A 15,963-nucleotide genomic window follows, 5' to 3' on the forward strand; every position below is an offset into this window, starting at 1 on the left:
AGGTACAAATGAGTACCTTGAGACCAGAGATCCTTGGGGCAGGGGCTGATATCCATCCCCACCTCCAACTCCATGTATGGCAGTGTCTCACACATGGCTCATTAAATATATGTTAAAATAGTGGCATGATTGCAGATTCTTTTTTCTTTTTTCTTTCTTTTTTTGTGTATTATTGAGGGTTTTCTTTCTCTTGTGGGTTTACATTTTTATATATTTTTCTAAAATAGAAAAAAGATGCTGAAGATTTATTAATGTTATGAACTTAAGAAAATGACATTTTCGTGGCCGGGCGCGGTGGCTCAAGCCTGTAATCCCAGCACTTTGGGAGGCCGAGACGGGCGGATCACGAGGTCAGGAGATCGAGACCATCCTGGCTAACACGGTGAAACCCCGTCTCTACTAAAAATACAAAAAACTAGCCGGGCGAGGTGGCGGGCACCTGTAGTCCCAGCTACTCGGGAGGCTAAGGCAGGAGAATGGCGTAAACCCGGGAGGCAGAGCTTGCAGTGAGCTGAGATCTGGCCACTGCACTCCAGCCTGGGCGACAGAGCGAGACTCCGTCTCAAAAACAAAAAAACAAAAAAACAAAAAAAAAACCAAAAGAAAATGACATTTTCAGGCAATAATATTGCTGAAAGGCTTGAAGGTAATTGAAGGAGAAAGAACTCAGCATTGTTTTTGAAAGCCCACAGAATTACGATTACTGTCTGGAAAGGTATAACATGATCAACCTCAATAATGTTATCCGGGCAGCAGGAAGAGAAAGTTGAAAATAAATCATGTCAGGCCAGGCACAGTGACTCAGGCCTGTAATCCCAGCACTTCGGGAGGCCGAGGCAGGTGGATCACTTGAGGTCAGGAATTGGAGACCAGCCTGGCCAATATGGTGAAACCCTGTCTCTACTAACATACAAAAATTAGCTGAGCGTGGTGGCACACGCCTGTAATCTCAGCTACTCGGGAGGCTGAGGCAGGAGAATCACTGGAACCTGGGAGGCGGATGTTAGAGTGAGCCGAGATTGCACCACAGCACTCCAGCCTGGGTGACAGAGCAAGACTCCCTCTTAAAAAAAAAAATAAATAAAAGAAATAGTGTTTTTTAAACCTAGAATCCCCTTCCTTCTCCTGTTGGCCTTTCAGACCCACCTCATGCAGTAAATCTTGGTAAGACTTCTGCACTGTTCTCTTCTCTAATCATGTGGTTAGTGCCATTAACAGTGTGATTCTTCCATGTTGTATTCTGATTTGTGATTTCTTCAAACATGCTCTAACTTCTAAGGGCAGGAGTTACAGCACCATTTTATAATCTCTTTTGTATCCCTAGCTTAGGAAAATGCTCGTAAAACTGAATGCTTTACAAACTGTCTGTGGAGAAAGGCCATTTTTTCCATTAAAAATTTCAATTTATTGTGGACCAACACATTTGTAAAATACAATAAAAATAAACAACTAGGAAAATAAAATAGACAACAATTCAAGCCCAGCATTTCCATGAGAATCTGTAGGCATAAAATTGTTTTAATAAATGTAACCTCAACATGGGAAAACAGAAAAAAATTACAAATCTGACAACGATCCACAACTATTATAATCACTATGACACATAGCTTTTGGCTCTTCCAAAATTGTAGCTAAACAAAAATTACAAAGGAAATAATGATTTCCTGCATTAAAATTCCATAATACACACTTGGAATAAACATTGTGTACATTACTATGTAAATTTCCACTATTTAAATAAACTTACTTCTTGCTTATTAATTTGTTTAATCTAACTTGGATTGATGGCAGTGCTACTTGCAGAGGATAATGCATTTTTAAACTGTTTCTATGTTTTGTTTTAACAATACCCCTAGTAGAGAACTCAGTCTCACAGAGGTATGTTGATAGAAACAGAAGAAATTTTGGAATAATTTCAGAAGCACATAATTTTTGTTTGTTTGTGTTTTTGAGACAGAGTCTCACTTTGTCACCCAAGCTGGAGTGCAGTGGCATGATCTTGGCTCACTGCAACCTCTGCCTCCTGGGTTCAAGTGATTCTCATACCTCAGCCTCCTAAGTAGCTGGAATCACAAGTATGTGCCACCAGGCCCAGCTAATTTTTGTATTTTTAGTAGAGATGGGGTTTCACCATGTTGGCCAGGCTGGTCTCGAACTTCTGACCTCAAGTGATCCACCCACCTTGGCCTCCCAAAGTGCTGGGATTACAGGCATGAGCCACAGCACCTGGCCGGAAACACAGAATATTTATTTAAAATTCTTATGTATAACAAAACAAGTGATATCATATTTTCAAAATACATATTCAATCCATCGGTGGTCACTGCCAACAATTTATCCTATCTATAATTTTTTTCCTTTTGATCAAAAAATGGATTTTGAGATAATGTGATATATTTTTTTTTGTGTCTGGCTGATTTCACCTATTGATCCATTTTTCTGTTCTTTCACCAATACCATACTGTCTTCGTTACTGTAAGTCTTGAAGTTGGGTAGTGTCAGTCCTCCAACTTAGTTCTTCTGATAACATTTTTGCTACAAATTTTCAAATATACAGATATAGAGAACAAAATGTTGATTAGCAGGAGTGGCTGGCGGAGGAAATGGGAGATGTAGATGAGAGGATACAAAGTAGCAGATATGTAGGACGAACAAGTCTAGAGATCTAAAGTACACTGTGAGGACGGTAAGTAATAAAATTGTAACGCATATGGGATTCGTGGGAAATGAGTAGATTTTGCTTTTCTTGCCACAAAAACAAAAACCAAAAAATGAGTAACTAAGTGAGATGATGGGTTTGTTAATTTGCTTCACTACAGAGGCTTTTTGCTGTCTATATATCTCTCATAACATCATATTGTGTATTTACATATATACAATAAAATTTATGAAAAAGAAAAAAATGCATTCTAGAAAGATTAATTTTCAAATTTTGGACCTCTTCTGAATTTTATATTCCTTTTAATGGAATATAAAATTCATACAGTGATTGGTAATAACTTATTGCAGATGTGGAATATCAGAATCATCAACCACTTTCTTGCTAGGTGTTAAATGTTCTTTTTCTAAGCTTTTAATGTTTGTTTTTGCCCTTTAATCTTATCTGCCACTGTAAAACATGTTGCAGTTTTTCTTTGCAAGAGGTATTATAATCATTAAATTATTAAAGATATACAAATAAGTGATTGTGGTCATAGGCACATCTTTGAAAAGTTGAGATCAAACATGCTTCTTGTCTTGCTGAAACACAAACAGTTCACTACCTATTTCAAATATTTTCAGCAGAGCTTTCCCAGTGGAATAATCGGTTATAAAGAATGTTTAAATTTTCTCAATTTTTAAATATATTTTCTTGAGTTAGAGTTGACAAACCAACCTTAGCATATTACATGTTGTAATGTGGTCCTATAGAGCATGACCAGTATGAAGCTCACACCACTTACAACTTGTTGTATAAGCTGCATGCATAATGGTCTATACCCTGTTCAGTGAGACGGAAGTCACTACATGCTACTACATACTACTCTCCATACTCAGTCTCAGCCAAAAGGCCAAGAAGTGATGCATGCTTTATTCTCATTTTCTGTATTTATGTTTTCATGAAATGGCAAGGAAGGAAGGGAGGGAGGGAGGGAAGGAAAGGAAGGAAAGGAAGGAAGGAAAAGGAAGGAAGGAAGGGATTCCAGCATTGGTCTATGGTTGACGGTTTAGGTAACACCAACCTGTCAACCGTTATGACTCCATGTTTGCCAGACAGGCTCTATCTGGCAGCTAGAGGTACAAGGAGTCAGGTTTAGTCTTCTGGGAAGGGGAATGGTGAGAGCTAGGTCACTCAGGCTGAAAGGATCAGTAAAGGAACTGAGGCCCAGTGGTATAAACAGGGTCAGAATAAAGATAGAAAGAGGAGAGTTAGCATGCTTAGGGCTCCTAGAAAATGTGTACAAATAAATTCTAAACCTCAGTCACTGGTGGGTAAAGAATGGTGGTATATTCAGTATCAGGTTAGGATTGATTTAGACATAATATCATGTGCCATTTAATGGATACTGTTTGGCTTTGCATAAACTTTATTTAATTCTTCCAACAATGCCATAATAGATTTAACTGCTGTTTTACACACAGGAAACTAAGTCGTAGCATGGTGAGCAATATGATTAAGGTCATGTAGTTAGAAAGTGGTAGAGTCTGTCCAGGTGTGTCTGAGTCCAAACTCTTTACTTTTTCTACTAAAGCAGGGCATCTTCAGTGACTGGGAGCCTGACTAATTTCTAGGTTAACTTGAGTCAATCAGGAAGAGTGGAGTGAGAGGGAGGCAGAGTGCACTGATGAATTAATGCCTGGGACTTCCACAGCATGGCTCTTCACAAGGCTTGAAACTCCACATTTGTGCAGTATCTGAGCTTCAGTAGTGGCCTCAAGTGGCAAGTGTGGTATGGTACAGAGGAACAACTGTGACATGATGGTGATGGATTTTACCACCAGGTGTCCTCCATGGTTAATCTTTGCTTAAAAAAAAATTCTTGCTTGTTTTGAACAGTTATTCTTTTATTCTCCTTTTTCTGATATAACAAGAAGTTGACTCAGAACCTTGGAAGGGCAAGAAAACATATCTCTCTGCTTCTCCCCTAACACTGTGCAACCTCAGAAAATGACAAGTGGTTGGAAATCTTACAATAATACTTGTACCGTATGCCCCCTTGGGTCAAGTATTTTGAATCTAGAGAAAGTATTTATCCACTAAAGACCTTGAATTTCACTAATTAGGGATTACTTGGTTCTGTGACTCTGATTTAAATTAGAAAGCTATAAAAGAACAGAGCACATTTTGAAATTCACCAAATACTTACTGAGGGCCAGCTCTGTGCCAGGCACTATTCTAGGCTCTAATAAGTGAATATGGTACAAAATGCTTATCACATTCCTAGCTTCTGTATCCTTTTTTTTAAAAAAAATTATTATTATTATTATACTTTAAGTTCTAGGATACATGTGCATAACATGCAGGTTTGTTACATATGTATACTTGTGCCATGTTGGTGTGCTGCACCCATCAACTTGTCAGCCCCCGTCTGTATCCTTTAGGTACTCTGCTTAGTACTATTCTACCTGCAAGTTTCAACTGGGTGTACAAGCCAGATTTCGTAAGAATAGACTGCTATCATCAGAGTCTTCCAAGTTCATGGATGAACCAAAGATCTGGCATAAATTTAGGGTGGAAGGGTAAAGGCTACAGACATTGTTAGATTCTTATATCTTGTTCATGTTAGGGTTTAGGGTGTCTCTAAAATATTAATGTCTTTAATTTCACAGGTGAGAATCCCTTTCTAATAATGCTATGTCATAAGCTACTTTTATTTAAAAAAACTGGACATGTATTATTCTAATTAGAAAAGGATCTGATATCAATACCACTGATTGCCTCTGAAGAATGGATTTGGTGATTAGAGTGTCAGTTAATCATCACCATTCCCAATTAAAGTGGAAGCAACATAGGTTTCTACTATAGCTTAATGCAACTGAAAAGCAATCAATACTGCACCATCTACATTGAAGTATGTGAACTGCAGATATTGTAACACTAGTCCTTACCCTCAGATATTCAGATTCACTGGACCTCAAACGGGATCCAGAATTCTGCTTTTTAACATTCGTGACCAATTAAAGGAAGACCTCCCTCTGTGTTTTCAGAATCACTGGATTATTCTGGTAGAAGAACTATAGGAAGCTAGAAGAAAATGAAAGGTTGTAGCTAAGCCAACCACATACCCATTCAATGGGCTACTCAAAAACAAAAAGTAATAAACTATTGATACAGGAACTGAAGTATCTGAAGGGCATTGTGTTAAGTGAAAAAAAGGTGACCTGAAAAGATTACATTCTCTATGAGTCCATCTATAGAATATTCTTAAGATGACAGAGTATATGATGATGAACAGACCAGTGGTTGCCAGGGATTAGGCATGGGGTTGGACTGTAAAGGGGTGACACAAGGGAGTTTCTTTTTGGTGATGGAAACGATCTACATCCTCAAGTGTTTGGGAATGGTAGAGCTGTTCTAAAATCCAATTATGGTGGTGGTTTCATAAATCTCTACATTTGATGAATAAACTATATATACACACACAAAGCATAGTGAGTGCGTTCAAAAACTAGTGACATTCAAATAAGTTCTGAGGTCCAGTTAGTGGGGTTATATAAATGTCAGTTTCCTGGTTTAGGCAGTTATACTATGGTTATATCCAAGGTGCACACGAGGGAAGCTGGCAGATACCTAGGAGCTCCTTGTAGTATTTTAGCAACTTGTATGTGAATGTAAAATTATTTCAAAATAAAAAGTAAAAAAAAAAAAAAAAAAAAAAAGAAATCGACAATAACAAGCCTATGTTGAAGTGCCAATGTAGTAAGGATTAAAGATAGTGTCTAAAAAGACAAACGGGGAAGGTAAAACCCATGGAGGTTAAGAATATGATAGAATCGGCCGGGCACGGTGGCTCAAGCCTGTAATCCCAGCACTTTGGGAGGCTGAGACGGGCGGATCACGAGGTCAGGAGATCGAGACCATCCTGGCTAACATGGTGAAACCCCGTCTCTACTAAAAAATACAAAAAAAAATAAGCCGGGCGAGGTGGCGGGCGCCTGTAGTCCCAGCTGCTCGGGAGGCTGAGGCAGGAGAATTGCGCGAACCCGGGAGGCGGAGCTTGCAGTGAGCGGAGATCTGGCCACTGCACTCCAGCCTGGGCGACAGAGCCAGACTCCGTCTCAAAAAAAAAAAAAAAAAAAAAAAAGAATATGATAGAATCTACAGACACCCTAGGTTCAGAAGCCTGTTCTCTGTCTTCCTAGTTGTGACCTCAGGCAAATTAGTTAACCTCTCTGTGCTTTAGTCAACTTGTCTTTGAATTTGAGAAATAACAGTATCTATGCCAAAGGGTTATTATGAAGCTGAAGTGAGATATGTGTACAGAACACTTTTATTAATGTTTGATACATAGGAGGACTCCAAAACATGTCATTGTTTTGTCATCTCTATGGAGAAAGAATCATCAAGACTTAGGTTAAAGTCAATGTGGGGACCAGAGGCAAGTGCAGGATCCTGGAGGAGAGGACAGAATCGTCACAGGTAGACTTGGTGCAGGTAGCTGTTTGGAGAAGGAGAGTCGCCTTTTGTGTGGAATACACAAATGGGCTCACCTGTTGGCTTTTGGGGACAGGGTATTAGCAACTTATAGAAAAGAGAATTAACTAAAAATAGTGAACTGCAGTACCTCCTCCTTCTCAACACATTTGAACCAAGAGAATAAAAACTGAAGTGCTTAGAGCTGATCTCTCGAATATTGACAAATGAAAAATTGGATATATTCATGGTGTACAACACGCTGTTTTGATATATGTACACCTTGTGGAATGATTACATCCAGCTAATTAACACATCCATCACCACACATACTTACCATTTGAAGGAAAGTAAAGTTGTGTAGAAGATAAAGCACGTATTTACTTTTATTCTAATTTGAGTGCTTTACAGAGGTGGTGCTGCTAATGGAAATTGTGTTGATGATTTCACTAAGTTCTTAAAGAACAAAGTCTAACATAGTTACTCAAAGAGAATTGAATGAGCAGGGACTGGGGATGCTGAGGTGAGTAAAAATGGTTATTACCTTCAAGAAACTTATTTCCTAATGACTGAGTCAGACCCAGTGAAATACACAGTTATTATGAAATCCAGTCAGGCCATGAGAGAAAGATTTACAGTGGTTGGTGAGGAAAGGCTTTGCAAAAGAAGTCATCCTTGAACCTGCCTTTGAGCAAGTCTTTCTCTGAGTTGGGAGGGTCTGTGGGGTCTCTGGGGCTAAGAAGCAATCTTTGGTTTAAAAGTAGCAGCATGATAATTTAATTTTGGCCAATACAGGGGGCTAACTGTGGTCTCGTCATACTCACTCATAGACTCTTCCTCAGATCTGGAAATTCCCATGCATTGGAAAGGGTGAGAGTCCTGATCCCTTATTTAATGGTCCCCTTTCATGGTATCCCCTGGAGTTGAGAGGATAGGGTGAAGAAATGGAGTTCCTCCATCCTCGTATTAGGGAACAGAGGGGAGGGTGTTTGGGGAACGCAGGACTGGCCAGCCCTGATCTCCATCATCAGATGCACATCCTGTTCACTTCCTCTTCCCGTCACGAGTTTCTGCTTTCTGGAGTAAAAGGTGAAGGAGGTGCAGTCTGGGCCTTGCCCCTTGGGGGCCAAGTTTGCTCCTCCCTGATCCTTCTCTGATTTTACTGGAAACCTGCAAACACACCTTAGCTTTTGCATTATGAATGGAAGGTCCTGTTGGTGGGTACTGTCATAAAATGTTTTTGTTTTTCAGAAAGCAAAGCAAAAGATCTGTAAACAGTGACGTTTGCCAAGTGTTAGAAGGTAGAATATTTCAGAATGAAGTGCCATCATCTAAGTGTGACGAACATAGAGCTAAAAAAGAAGCTGCCTCTTAGAGATGTTCTATTCTGGGCCTCTGCTTTTCATCCGAGAGGATATTCAAATCTAAACTATTTTATTAATATTATTCTTTAAATATCTCTGCCGGAATTTCCATCAAAAGTCAGTCATATATCTGAGTAGTTCATTGAATCTATTATGTAATTGTTGTTAAGAAGTGCCATTATTTTATATAGCACCAAGAAAGAAAATTCAGCCATTTAACCTATGACACTGTAAGATCTCAAAGATGTTCAACAGTGGAAAAAGTAAAGAATTAATGTAATATGTTATGTCTTTAGATAGAAGATAGAGAGATTTTCCTTTTTAGTCCTAAGACAGTAGGAGAAATAATGAAAATTTTATAATTAGGCTGAAGTTTGAATTCCATTTCCTCTATTGTGTGACCTTGGGAAGTGACATTTCTTTAAACTCTATTTCTTCCTCTATAAAATGGGTTTATACCCGTCTTTGTTGGGTTGAGGTGAGGAATAAATGATTTACTGGATGTAATGCTTCTACCCTAATCCCTGTCCCATGGTGTACATTTAAAAGAAAATTAGTTTTCCTTCTCCTTACTTTAAAGCAATATAGTTCTCGTATTAATTTAAGTCAAGTTCCTCCTGTTTCAGTCCTCTAAAGCATAGGCATAGTTCTAAATTGAGATGTCTCATAAAGAAGAGTCTTAGTAGAAGAGCATTGCTCTTTCTTGCCATCTCTGTCTCCTTACTTTGTCCTCCTTTCTTTCTTGCTGGTTGAAATGTAGACTTCAATGATTAATTCCCTGTATTGCTTTGCACATAGACACAAACATTCCATGCTTATTGAACAGTCAGATATGATCACCAAAAGAAGCAATTCTCATTTTCACCTATTGTGGAAAGTGCCTTCTTCCTAGATAATGCTACAGAATGTTGTTAAATATTGCCTCTCCAATTTTTCTAAGATTTTAATCATACCCTCTTTAACTCATTGGATCTCTTCTGTCACCAACTGCCTTGTTTATTAAATTATCTCCTCAAAAGGATTCTTTCAATTCATTTTTTTCAGTTTAAAACTTTTGGGCATCAAAGGATACTATAAATAAAATGCAAATACAACCCACAGAAGGGAAGAAATATTTGCAAATCATATATCTGATAAGGATTTAGTATTTAGAATGCAGAAAGAAAGCTTGCAACTCAACAATAAAAAGATAATCCAATTAAAATTTGGCAAAGGATTTGCATACATATTTCTGCAAAGAAAATACACACATGGCCAATCAGTATGTGCATGACAGGCATCTGAAAATATGTTCAATGTCATTAGACACTAGCGAAATGCAAATCACCACAATAAGATACTACTTAACATTCGCAAAGACAGCTATCATCAAAAAGAAAGTAACAAGTGTTGGTGGGGATTTAAGAGAATTAGAGTCCTTATAATTTGCTGGTGGGGACATAAAATGGTGTGGTTACTTTGAAAAACTGTTTTGCATTTCCTCAAAAAGCTAAGTATAAAGTTGCCATATGACCTAGCAAGTCGACTATTAGGTATATACCCAAGAGAACTGAACATGTATGCTCACACAGAAACTTATGTACAAATGTTCGTAGCCATAATAACCAAACAGTGGGAACAACTCAAATGTCTATTAACTGATGAATGGATAAAGAAAATGTGGTATATGCATACACTGAAACATTATTCATTCATCAAAAATAATGAAGTACATGCCACGACATGGATGAACCTTGAAAACATCATGTTAAGTACAAAAATCCAGATAGAAAAGGCCATATATATATGTGTTACTCCATTTGCATGAAATGTCCAGAATAGACAAATTCATAGAAATGGAAAGTAGATTAGTGGTTGCCAGAGACTGGGAGAAGGAGAAAATGGGGAGTGACTGCTAATGAGTCTAGGTTTCATTTGGGGGTGGTGAAAATATTCTAGCATTATATAGTGGTGATGGTTGTACAACTTCCTAATATATTTTAAAACAAAGAGGTAATTTCTCAAATTTTATGAATACCTAATAGTTGTACATGTTTATGGCATATATATGATATTTTAATACAAGCATACAATGTGTAATGGTTAAATCTGGGTAATTAGGATATCCATCATCTTAAATAGTTATCATTTCTTTATGTTGGGAATGTTCCAAATCTACTCTTCCAACCATTTTATAATATACAGTAAATTATTAGCTCTAGTCACCCTATTGAACACTAGCACTTACTTCTTCTATATAACTATATTTTTGTACCCACTGACCAGCTCCTCTTTATCCCTCCCTCCTCACTACCCTTCCCAGCCTCTGTTAACCACCATTCTATTCACTACCTCCATGAGATCATTTTTTTTAGCTCCCCCATATTGGTGAGAACATGTGACATTTGTCTTTCTGTGTATGGCTTATTCCATTTAACATAATGTCTTCCAGTTCCATCCATATTGTAGCAAATGGCATGATTTCATTAATTTTGATGGTGGAATAATATTCCTATATATACTATATATATCCCATTTTCTTTATCCATTCATCTGTTCATGGACACTTGAGTTGATACTATATCTTGGTTATTGTGAATAGTGCCACAATAAACATGACAGTGCAGGTCTCTTTTCAATTTTCTGTTTACCTTTCTTTTGGATATATACCTAGCAGTCAAATTGCTGGATTAAAGCTTTTGGCAACAAAGAAGATAATCAATAAAATAAAAGAAAGAGACGTACAGCATGGGAGAAAGTATTTGCAAACCATTCAACTGACAGAGGATTAATTAACAGTATGTATAAGGAACCCAAACAACTCAATAAACAACTCAATACAAAAAAATCTGATTTAAAAATAGGCAAAATAGACATTTCTCAAAAGAAGGCATACAAATGGCAACAGGCATATGAAAAAATTTTCAACATCACTAGTCATCAGAGAAATGCAAATCAAAACTATAATGAGATATCATCTCACCCCAGTTAAAATAGCTGTTATCAAAGAAAGAAACTAAATGCTGGAGAGGATGTGGAGAGCAGGAAACACTTGCTCACTGTTGGTGGGAATGTAAATGGGTACAGCCACCATGGAAAACAGTATGGGAGCTTCTTCAAAAATCTCTTTAAAAAATTAAAAGAGTAAATTTTATGGTGTGTGAAACAAATCTCAATACAAATAATTTTACAAGATAACCAGTGATGTAAGTCAGCCCACAAGAGCTAAATAATAGTATAATGTCCTAGTACATAGGACAAAATAATTGCTCAATAATATAGCACAGGCAGAAGCTCAATAAATTTGGAGTATTAGAAGAAAACCTCTTGGAATAAGAAGGATTTGAGATGAATCTTAGAGAATAGGCAGAAATTAGTACGAGAGAAAAAAGAGAAGAATATTCCATGTAGGGGAACAATATCTAAACAGGATGAAAACAGAAACATTCTGTTTGTATTCAGGAGCAATAATTGAATAACCAGGCTAGACTGTGGCTAAATTGGGGTGTAATGAGAAGGCAGTAGAGAAAAGTTAAAACAATACCATGCAGGATCTTAAATGTCCATGGCATCTGGACTTTAATTGGTAAGCACTGGAAAATCATTCAAGGTGTCTAAGTAGGGATGTAACAATTCCAATTAATCGTTTATAAAATAAGTGAAACAGCAGGAGCAAATGAGAAACTAGACCTAAATTGAAGACCAGAAAGAAGAGGAGAGTTGGATTTTAGAGACATTTTAGAGTAGACAAAACTTAAAGTGCATGAGGAACTTCATTAGATACAAAAAGTGAAAAAAGAAGAAATCAAATACATCTCTCGGCTGTGAGTATGGAGAATGGGGTGGATGCAAAGGGAGATAGACAGGAAGCTGAAAAGGAGGTGTATGGGAATTGGACCACGGGCTCAGATTGGACCAGCTCTATAGTTTTACATTGCAGATAGGAGATCATTCTGAAATAATTTGTAAATACCCAGACATACAGGCTTGGAAATTAGATGAGTAAACAGGATTGAAAATGCAATTACATGAATTAGTGACCTAAAATTGATAGACTGAGTTATGGGAATGGATGAGAGTTTTGTGGGGAAGGTGACGCTTTGTAAGGAATGTGCACATTTGGTTGTCAGAAAAAATGAAACTAGTGAAGATGAAATTGTGCATGTCTAAGAAAGTAGGAGAGAGAGTTAAGAGTGTCCCATCTTGGAAGCTAAGGAAGGGCATGTGTCTCAAAAGGCAAGGAAGCAACAGGGAAGTGTTGTTAAAAACAGATTGCACAGAATGAGAATTGAATAGAATCCACTGGTTTCAACAATTAAGAAGTCATTGGCAGCATTTGGGGGAAACAATTTTAGAGAAGTGTTAGAGAGAAAAGACAGACTGTAATTCACTGAAAAATGAACGCCATATGAAAGCATTCAAACTTGAAAGCAGACTGTTTTTGAGATGTTTGGTTGTAAAGGAGAGGAGAGAGAGAATTCAGTGGTCTGCAGGAGCATCTAGGCAAGCAACTACCTCAGGATGGTGGGAGGTCTAAAGCCTACAGGCACAGCTAGATTAAAAGGGTTACATTCATTCAGCAAATTCAACAAATTCAGCTTTCCATGTGCTTGGTATTAAGTGCTGTGTATATAGGAGTAAACAACATAGACAAGAATTCCTGCCTTTGTGAAGTGTACAGAATTTAGATGCATTAGTCTCCATCTCACTAGTGAGCAGTCAAGATGATGGTACAGTTTAGACACTTCTGTTCACTTAGAGCTAAGGTTCAGTCATGTCACTTATAATAACTCCTTGACAATTGGGTGTTGTAAAATGTTCTTCAAAGCAATTCTTGCTCATCTTTGATGGAAACAACTACAACGGCCAATATGATAGCAACAAATCTGTGAGGTGCAGCATCAATGACAAGAGCGATATTGCTCCATGAACCAGGTGAGATCAAGGAAAAGAGAAGTCCCCAGCCCTAAAGCATCAGAAAGCTCTCACTGCGTAAATAGCTCTGGCACCATTTTTCATCATCTTCTACAGTGACAGAGTTGCCCAGAGATTTATCCACAACTTTCTGTACTTTTATCTTTATAGGAAATGAAACTTGTTGAAGTCACGCTTTTGCGTTTTGCAGGAAACAGCTGCAGTGAATCAGAGTTGATGACAGGAGCAAGGCATCACGAGATGACAGAAAACTTTAAGACATTACATGAGACACACAATTTTTCTTCTTTTAAATAAACTTGAATTAGGTGTTTGTCAAAAAAAAAAAAAAAAAAAAACCTAAGAACCATCTAGGATATACTATTTTGCAGGTCTTTTGTTTGCCAATGCGGAACTGAGAGATTCTCTTAAAGACTTTTTCTTTCCTGAGTTCTCTTCTGAGAAAGACAAATTCAAAAACAGGCTCTCATTGAACGGGACAAAATGAAGTACAGTTCAGCAGAATTGAGTTTGCTGCAGGCGTTTAGCATTCTAACCTAGGATGCATGCTATTTTTTAAATCACTAATTTTCAAGGCAGCGTACTGATAAAAACTTCAACCAAATTAAATGTAAAGGAGTTTAATTGAGCAATGAACCATGCGCGAATTGGGCCACCTCCTCGAGCCAGAGGCTCAGAGACTCCAGCACAGTCACGTGATGGAAGAAGATTTATGAACAGAAAAAGAAAGGTGATGTACGGGAAAAGAAAAGTGACGTACAGAAAATGGAAATAAGGTAGAGAAACAGCTGGATTGGTTATAGGTTGGCATTTACCTCATTTGATCACTGTTCGAACAGTTGACTACATTTGATTGATCAAAACTTAGTGGCTGGCACAAGTGTAGGTGACCGTCTGTTTACATCTCCACTTGTTATAGTTCATGATGTAAAGAAAAACCTTTAGGCCAACCTTAAAATATGTAAGGAGGCGGGCTGGGCACGGTGGCTCATGCCTGTAATCCCAGCACTTTGGGAGGCTGAGGTAGGTGGATCACAAGGTCAGGAGACTGAGACTATCCTGGCTGACATGCTGAAACCCTGTCTCTATTAAAAATACAAAAAATTAGCTGGGTGTGGTGGTGGGTGCCTGTAGTCCCAGCTATTCGGGAAGCTAAGGCAAGAGAATGGCCTGAACCCGGGAGGCAGAGCTTGCAGTGAGCCAAGGTCGTGCCACTGCACTCCAGCCTGGGTGACAGAGCAAGACTCTGTCTCAACAACAACAAAAAAAAAATGTAAGGAGGCAACTTTAGGGTAGACTTGATTTAATTGGAATTATCTGGGGACCTTTTAAAAATCGCAATGCCTAATGCTAGCCCAGAGATTCTAATAATTACATCTGGGCTCAGTTTAGGCAGCAGGGCTTTGGAAAACTCTCACTTCATGCTAATGTGCATCCATTTGGTAACCCCTATTCTAAATTCCTTCTGGGGAGTCCAAAGTATACCAAACCTCAAAACCCAAACAGTGTGGAGTAAAATTGTGTTCTTCTTTCTTTCCTTTACTTCCTTTCTTTCTCTTTTTCTCTTCCTTCCTATTTTTCCTTGTTTTTTTTTTTTTTTTTTTTTAAAGAACAAAGTTATCTATTTTTTCATTGGTTGCTTGTGCCTCTGGTGTCATATTTAAGAACTCATTGCCTTTTCAAGGTAACAAAATGTGTACCTATGTTTTCTCCTAAGAGGTTTATAGTGTTACCTCCTACATTTAGGCCTCCATTTTAATTTTTGTGTATGGTGTGAGGTAGGTGTCCAATTTTATTCTTTTGCATATGGCTCTCCAGTTGTCCCACCACAGTTTGTTGAAAAGATTGTTCTTTTCCCATTGAGTTTTCTTGGACCTTTATTGGTTATCTTTTAATACATATGCTTATATCATTCTCAATTAGGCACTAAGATTTTTGAGATCAGGGAGCTTCTCCTATCTTTATCCGTACCCCTCCATACTTAACAAAATGCTTTACCCATAACAGGTACCTGATTAACTAATTTCTCTTTCTCCAGCCCTAAGAGGAGACAACTTATTTATTCTTGCTCAGCATTTTGCACTGCTGAGTAGGCTGGGGTCAATAGAGGATAATTGTAACTTTGCCACCACATGATTCTGTCATGTTCATTTGCTACTTGGTACTTTTTAGCTCAGAACACACAACCAAGTATTCCATAAAAGGAAACTCACTGACGTATCGAAGACTTAACCTATGAAAATTTCAGATTTGAACCCCTCCATCAGTGTTTTATGTTATACACCAAGAATTTAAAACAAATCAAATTTCTTAAATGAACTCATACTAAATGAATCTGAAGTAACTATTTCTGTGTTTTGAATCTTTGACTATTCTCTTGTCAAAGTGAAATTAAAAATAAATTTTCTGGGTTTTAACAGGTGCTAGTACTTCCTACTGGTCGACATTGACAAGACTTTAAATGTAAAGCTACATTTTGAATAATAAGAGGAAACATGTATCTTGCTCATCGTTTCTGTGCTCCAAAAGTGATGTGTAAAAAGAAAGAAAATACCCTACATATCCAATAAT

Source organism: Macaca mulatta, chromosome 14, assembly GCF_049350105.2.
Source record: "Macaca mulatta isolate MMU2019108-1 chromosome 14, T2T-MMU8v2.0, whole genome shotgun sequence".
Lineage (NCBI taxonomy): Eukaryota > Metazoa > Chordata > Mammalia > Primates > Cercopithecidae > Macaca > Macaca mulatta.